This window comes from Bos indicus, chromosome 5 (genome assembly GCF_029378745.1).
Source record: "Bos indicus isolate NIAB-ARS_2022 breed Sahiwal x Tharparkar chromosome 5, NIAB-ARS_B.indTharparkar_mat_pri_1.0, whole genome shotgun sequence".
NCBI lineage: Eukaryota > Metazoa > Chordata > Mammalia > Artiodactyla > Bovidae > Bos > Bos indicus.
This window is the reverse complement of record NC_091764.1, coordinates 86,846,335-86,852,927: the sequence shown is the minus strand read 5'-3', so window position 1 is coordinate 86,852,927 and position 6,593 is coordinate 86,846,335. Positions and strand designations below refer to the sequence as shown.

Genomic DNA, 6,593 nt, shown 5'->3' with positions numbered 1-6,593 from the left:
TCCATGGGATTTCCCAGGCAAGAATACTGGAGTGGGTTGCCATTTCCTATTCCAGGGGATCTTTACAGCCCAGGGATCAAACCCAAGTCTCTTGCAAGTCTCCTTGCATTGGCAGGCTGGTTCTTTACCACTACCACCACCTGGGAAGCCCCAAAAATGATTTCCTCAAATAGATACTGTAACCCAACAGTATTCCTGTGAGTCATAGTTGTAATTGGTTAGGAAATTTGAAATTCAGAGGGTTAACTTTCATATAGTACATTCCAATTCTCCTGATGCCATGCTAGATTTCAAGTTTAAACTCTTGCAAAAAGCCTTTTCAATAACTTTAAAATCATATAACTATAAATGAAAGTCTCAAAAATGAACTTCTATGCTTTAAATTCTTCCTGGCTCATCCATCATGCACACTCTCCTTGTGTTACTCTCACAATATGATTATGTCATCAGGGTTCCAACGAGGAACCTATGGGGCATTCACAGGAGATGCAGGTTCAGTCTAGCCTGGAAAATTCCATGGAAAGAGGAGCCTGGTAGGCTAACATCCATGGGATCGAAGAGAGTCAAACACAGCTGAGCACACACACACACTCTAAATCACCAGGTACAGTTAACACTTTGGTGTTATGGTAGTAGAAGGCAGACATCAACAACAGATTTCTAACATTCAAAAAAAAATACTTTTCTGTTTTTTAACAACCAGTTCCAGAATAGGTACTTTGTTTCTTACTAGACGCTACCTACTATACAGCCAGTAACTTCTTGGTTTTCTTCATGTCATTAGAGATCAAATTCTTATATTACTTTTTATTCTGTGAAGCATATCCAAGTGTGGAGTTCCTTTTGAAGTGAATTTTTCAAATTACTTCCCTTAGATAATCTCCAGTGCTGAGAAATGCAATAAATACAACAGTAAAATACATCAACCCTTTGTACTTGGTCAGTTTCTTAACAAGAACATTATCCTCAGGCAAATACCAGACTAAAAAATAGGGTAAACACTTTGTACTAAAGGTTAGTGGGAAAATTCAGCCTTCAATTCACTTAAGATCATACAATGTTATGAATATGTTCTGTTTGCCACGCAATGTGCTAGGAATAACAAAATTTAAAAGATGAGTAAGTGTCATCTTACTGAGAAGGTGTTTATAATTTTGGGGAATGTATAATATGCATAAATATTTTGTATAGTAAATATATTATAACTGTTTGTATGATATGCAGGAAATAAAAACTAATTTGCAAAGTACAACTGAAGACCTACATAGTCTTTGACGTAGTTAAAGAGCACAGACTTTGTAGTTAGTTCTGGGTTTGGCCACTTATTATATGATATTGAACAAGAAAACACTCTCATCTGAGCCTCGGTTTCATCTGAAAATGGGATAATAGTCCATAACTCAGAAGATAGGTGTAAGGATAAAATTAAATAAGATGGTATATGGACAATGTCTAATATTTTTCCTAACATGGAGTGGATGCTTAACAGTTCTGATCTCCTCCTTTATGTCTTCAAAGCTCTTGTATAGTATTTGTAGTTGTAGTATTATGCTGCCAGATTTATCATTCAGTCATTCAGCAAAAATCCCTGTATACATGTTATGTGCAAGGAACTCTATTGAAACAAAGTCCCTGCTGTAAAGAAAAATACAATTTGGGTGAGCAGGGTGGAGGGAAGGAGATGAAGAGCAGAAAATGAAATAGATGCTGTGAAGGAAATAAATAGGAGATCTATAGAAGATAATGATGGAATGAGGACTAATATAGATGAGAAGAGGAGAGTGAGTTCATGATAAAAGATGCAACAGAGAAGCAAATGCTAGGCCAGTTTTTATAGAACTTTGTAGGCCATAGCAAGAGGATTTTATATAAGGAATTAAATAATACAAATTTTATGTAATACAAATTACTATGAGTTGTCTGTCAGAAAAGAATGTAGAGGAAATGAGTAGAAGAAAAGACATCAGCTGAGAATCTTTTCATTACAGTAAGAAAGACATGCAGTAATATCAGGACTTAGGATGATAATTCTGGTGAGAGAGTGTATTATCCAGATTTGACATGGTTTTGTATGTAAAGTCAATGGCACTTCCTGAAAAATGGGATAAGGAGAATGAGGAGAAGGAAGGAATAGGGAAAACTCTGGATTTTGACTTAAGTAAAAGAATACATGATGACTTGAAAAACAGTGGGTGGAATTTGGGGGACAGAAGCCAAATTTACATGTGCTAAATAAGGGAAAATGGGGGATGAATTGGAACCAACTTGGGTAGACTATACATTCAAGACATTTTACTGCCTAAGAAAAGGAAGTGAAAATGGAGAAATAGCTGTTAGGAGATGTGGGGTCAAGAGGGCTTTTTTTTTTTTTTTTTTTTAAAGATGGGAGATAGTGGTGGATTTTTTAAAAATATATGAACCAATAATTTCAGTTCAATCACTCAGTCATGTCTGACTCTTTGTATTCCAATGGACTATAGCACAGCAGGCTTCCCTGTCCATCACCAAATCCTGAGCTTGCTCAAACTCATGTCCATAGAGTCGGTGATGCCATCCAATCATCTCATCCTCTGTCGTCCCCTTCTCCACTTGCCTTCAATCTTTACCAACATCAGGGTCTTTTCCAATGAGTCAGTTCTTCACATGAGGTGGTCAAAGGATTGGAATTTCAGCTTCAGCATCAGTCCTTCCAATGAATATTCAGGACTGATTTCCATTAGGATGGACTGGTTGGATCTCCTTGCAGTCCAAGGGACTCTCAAGAGTCTTCTCCAACACGACAGTTCAAAAGCATCAATTATTTGGTGCTCAGCTTTCTTTATAGTCCAACTCTCACATCCATACATGACTGGTGGAAAAACCATAGCTTTGACTAGACAGACCTTTGTCAGCAAATTATGTCTCTGCTTTTTAATGAACTGTCTAGGTTGGTCATAGCTTTTCTTCCAAGGAGCAAGCATTTTTAATTTCATGGCTGCAATCACCATCTGCAGTGATTTTGGAGCCCCCCCCCCCAAAATAAAGTCTCTCACTACTTCCATTGTTTCCCCATCTATTTGGCCATGAAGTGATGGGACCAGATGCTATGATCTTAGTTTTCTGAATGTTGAGTTTTAAACATACTTTTTCACTCTCCTCTTTCACTTTCATCAAGAGGCTCTTTAGTTCTTCTTTGCTTTCTGCCATAAGGGTGGTGTCATCTGCATATCTGAGGTTATTGATATTTCTCCTGACAAACTTGATTCCAATTTGTGCTTCATCCAGTCCAGGATTTTGCATGATGTACGCTGCATATAAATTAAATAAGCAGGGTGACAATATACAGCCTTGACGTACTCCTTTCCTTATGTACATCTCCTCTGATGTACTCCTCTGTTGTTCCATGTCCAGTTCTAACTGTTGCTTCTTGACCTGCATACTGATTTCTCAGGAGGCAAGTCAGGTGGTCTGGTAGTCCCATCTCTTGAAGAATTTTCCACAGTTTACTGTGATCCACACAGTTAAAGGCTTTGCTATAGTCAGCAAAGCAGAAATAGATGTTTTTCTGGAACTCTCTTGCTTTTTTGACGATCCAATGGATGTTGGCAATTTGATCTCTGGTTCTTCTGCCTTTTGTAAATCCAGCTTGAACATCTGGAATTTCATGGTTCATGTACTGTTGAAGCCTGGCTTGGAGAATTTTGGGCATTAATTTGCTAGTGTGTGAGATGAGTGCAATTGTGCGGTAGTTTGAGCATTCTTCGGCATTGCCTTTCTTTGGGATTGGAATGAAAACTGACCTTTTCCAGTCTTGTGGCCACTGCTGAGTTTTCCAAATTTGCTGGCATATTGAGTGCAGCACTTTCACAGCATCATCTTTTAGGATTTGAAATAGCTCAACTGGAATTCCATCACCTCCACTAGCTTTGTTTGTAGTGATGGTTCCTAAGGCTCACTTGACTTTGCATTCCAGGATGTCTGGCTCTAGGTGATTGATCACACCATCGTGGTTATCTGGGTCATGAAGATCTTTGTACAGTTCTTTTGTGTATTCTTGCCACCTTTTCTTAATGTCTTCTGCTTCTGTTAGATCCATAACATTTCTGTCCTTTCTTGTGCCTATCTTTGCATGAAATGTTCCCGTGGTATCTCTAATTTTCTTGAAGATATTTTTAGTCTTCCCATTCTATTGTTTTCCTCTATTAGGAAGGTTTTCTTATCTCCCCTTGCTATTATTTGGAACTCTGCATTCAATGCAGAGTATATCTTTCCTTTTCTCCTTTGCTTTTAGCTTTTCTTCTTTTCTCAGTTATTTGTAAGGCCTCCTCAGACAACCATCTTGCCCTTTTGTATTTCTTTTTCTTGGGAAAGTTCTTGATCACTGCCTCCTGTACAATGCAATGGACCTCCTTCCATAGTTCTTCAGGCACTCTATCAATCAGATCTAATCCCATAAATCTACTTGTCACTTCCACTGTATAATCATAAAGGACCATTATGATTATACTTCCCTTATGAACTGGTAAGATGAGAGACAAATGATATTTTTTTCCTCTCACCTTTAATGAGGTGCAAATTGACATACTGCACTGAATAAGTTTAAGGTATATAACATGATCATTTGACTTACATACATTGTGAAATGATATTTCAGTTCAGTTCAGTCCAGTCACTCAGTCGTGTCCGACTCTTTGTGACCCCATGAATCGCAGCACGCCAGGCCTCCCTGTCCATCACCAAATCCTGGAGTTCACTCAAACTCATTTCCATCGAGTCGGTGATGCCATCCAGCCATCTCATCCTCTGTCAGCCCATTCTCCTCTGCCCCCAATCCCTCTCAGCATCAGAGTCTTTTCCAATGAGTCCACTCTTCTGATCAGGTGGCCAAAGTATTGGAGTTTCAGCTATAACATCAGTCCTTCCAATGAACACCCAGGACTGATCTCCTTTAGGATGGACTGGTTGGATCTCCTTGCAGTCCAAGGGACTCTCAAGAGTCTTCTCCAACACCACAGTTCAAAAGCATCAATTCTTTGGCACTCAGCTTTCTTCACAGTCCAACTCTCACATCCTTACATGACCACAGGAAAAACCATAGCATTGACTAGACGGACCTTTGTTGGCAAAGTAATGTCTCTGCTTTTGAATATGCTGTCTAGGTTGGTCATAACTTTCCTTCCAAGGAGTAAGCGTCTTTTAATTTCATGGCTGCAGTCACCATTTGCAGTGATTTTGGAGCCCCCAAAAATAAAGTCTGCCACTGTTTCCACTGTTTCCCCATCCATTTCCCATGAAGTGATGGGACCAGATGCCATGATCTTAGTTTTCTGAATGTTGAACTTTAAGCCAACTTTTTCACTCTCTTCTTTAACTTTAATCAAGAGGCTCTTTAGTTTTTCACTTTCTGCCATAAGGGTGGTGTCATCTGCATATCTGAGGTTATTGACATTTCTCCAGGCAATTAGTGAACATCTATCATGTCATATAAGTAAAAAAAGAAAGAAAGAAATAGAAAAAATATTTTCCCTGTGATGAGAACTCTTAGGATTTACTCTCTTGTTGTTGTTATTTATTAGCTAAGTCCTGTCTGACTTTGCAACCCCTCAGACTGCAGCACACCAGGCTTCCCTGTCCTTCACTATCTCCTGGAGTTTGCTCAAGTTGATGTCCATGGAGTCAGTGATGCTATCTAACCATCTCTTCCTCTGCCACCCTCTTCTCCTTTTGCCTTCACTCTTTTCCAGCATCAAGCTCTTTTCCAATAAGTCGGCTCTTCACATTGGGTGGGCTTCCCTGGTAGCTCAGACGGTAAAGCGTCTGCCTGTAATGCAGGAGACCCGGGTTCAATTCCTGGGTTGGGAAGAATCCCTGGAGAAGGAAATGGCAATCCACTCCAGCATTCTTGCCTGGAAAATCCCATGGATGGAGGAGCCTGATAGGCTACAATCCATGGGGTCGCAAAGAGTCGGACACGACTGAGCGACTTCACTCACTCACTCTTCACATCAGACTCAGACTCATCAGTTGTTACCCTCTTAACAGCTTTCATATATAACATACAACAGTGTCAATTACATATATCATGTTGTACATTACACCTCCATCACTTATCTTTGTTATACCTGGAAGTTTGTACATTTTGACTATCTTTGCCCACTAGGGGGATGGACACATGCCCGACCTCTGGTAACCACAAATCTGATCTCATTTTCTATGAGTTTGTTTTTGAAGTGTCATTGACCTACAACAGTATGTTAGCTCCTCTTACCCAACATAGTGATTTAATATTTCTGTACATTTCATAATAAGTCTATTTATGATATGCCACCACACAAAGATATTAGATAATTATGACTATATTCCCCACACTATACATTTCACACTCCTGACTCATTTATTTTGCACTTGGGAGATGGTACCTCCTAATCTCCCTCACCTATTTCTTTCCTCCCCACAGTCCCCTCCCCTCTGGTCTCCATATGGTAAATTGCCAACTCAGGAGTACAAACTAATGTACTTATAAACAAGAAAAGTTTGCAGTGGTCACTACCCCAATATGATGATAAAAGTGTCACCCTACAATCAAGTAATTGGCTTTTTCTGTTGCTTTATCT

The 6,593-nt window shown here is 39.3% G+C and overlaps 1 non-coding gene across 1 annotated transcript; it reads left to right on the top strand.

The window, feature by feature from the left end:
- The first annotated feature begins 5,769 nt into the window (after positions 1–5,769).
- TRNAY-GUA (transfer RNA tyrosine (anticodon GUA)) lies at positions 5,770–5,841 on the top strand. The gene has a single exon. It is a non-coding gene; the product is annotated as a tRNA-Tyr (tRNA).
- The last annotated feature ends 752 nt before the right edge of the window (positions 5,842–6,593 follow it).